A 343-nucleotide genomic window follows, 5' to 3' on the forward strand; every position below is an offset into this window, starting at 1 on the left:
CCCCCCCATCTCTCAGGTGTGTGTCCAGGTGCATCACCGCCCCCATCCCTCAGATGCCTGTCCAGGTGTGTCACACACACATCCCCATGTCTCAGGTGTGTATTTCCAGGTGTGTCACACCCCCAATCTCCTAGGTGTGTGCCCAGGTGTGTCACAACTCCCCCCATGTCTCAGGTGCGTGCCCAGGTGTGTCACGCAGTGTCCCCCCTCTCCCGTGCCCGTGTGCAAGCCCCGCCCCCCGTGCCCCGCCCCTCCAAGCCCCGCCCCGCGCTGCCCCGCCCCGCGCGGTGTGGGCGGAGCGGATCCCGGCGCGCATCCCGGCGCGGATCGCGGCGATCCCGGC

The sequence above is a fragment of the Neopelma chrysocephalum genome, unplaced genomic scaffold (genome assembly GCF_003984885.1).
Source record: "Neopelma chrysocephalum unplaced genomic scaffold, ASM398488v2 Primary Assembly neopelma1_141, whole genome shotgun sequence".
Classification (NCBI taxonomy): domain Eukaryota; kingdom Metazoa; phylum Chordata; class Aves; order Passeriformes; family Pipridae; genus Neopelma; species Neopelma chrysocephalum.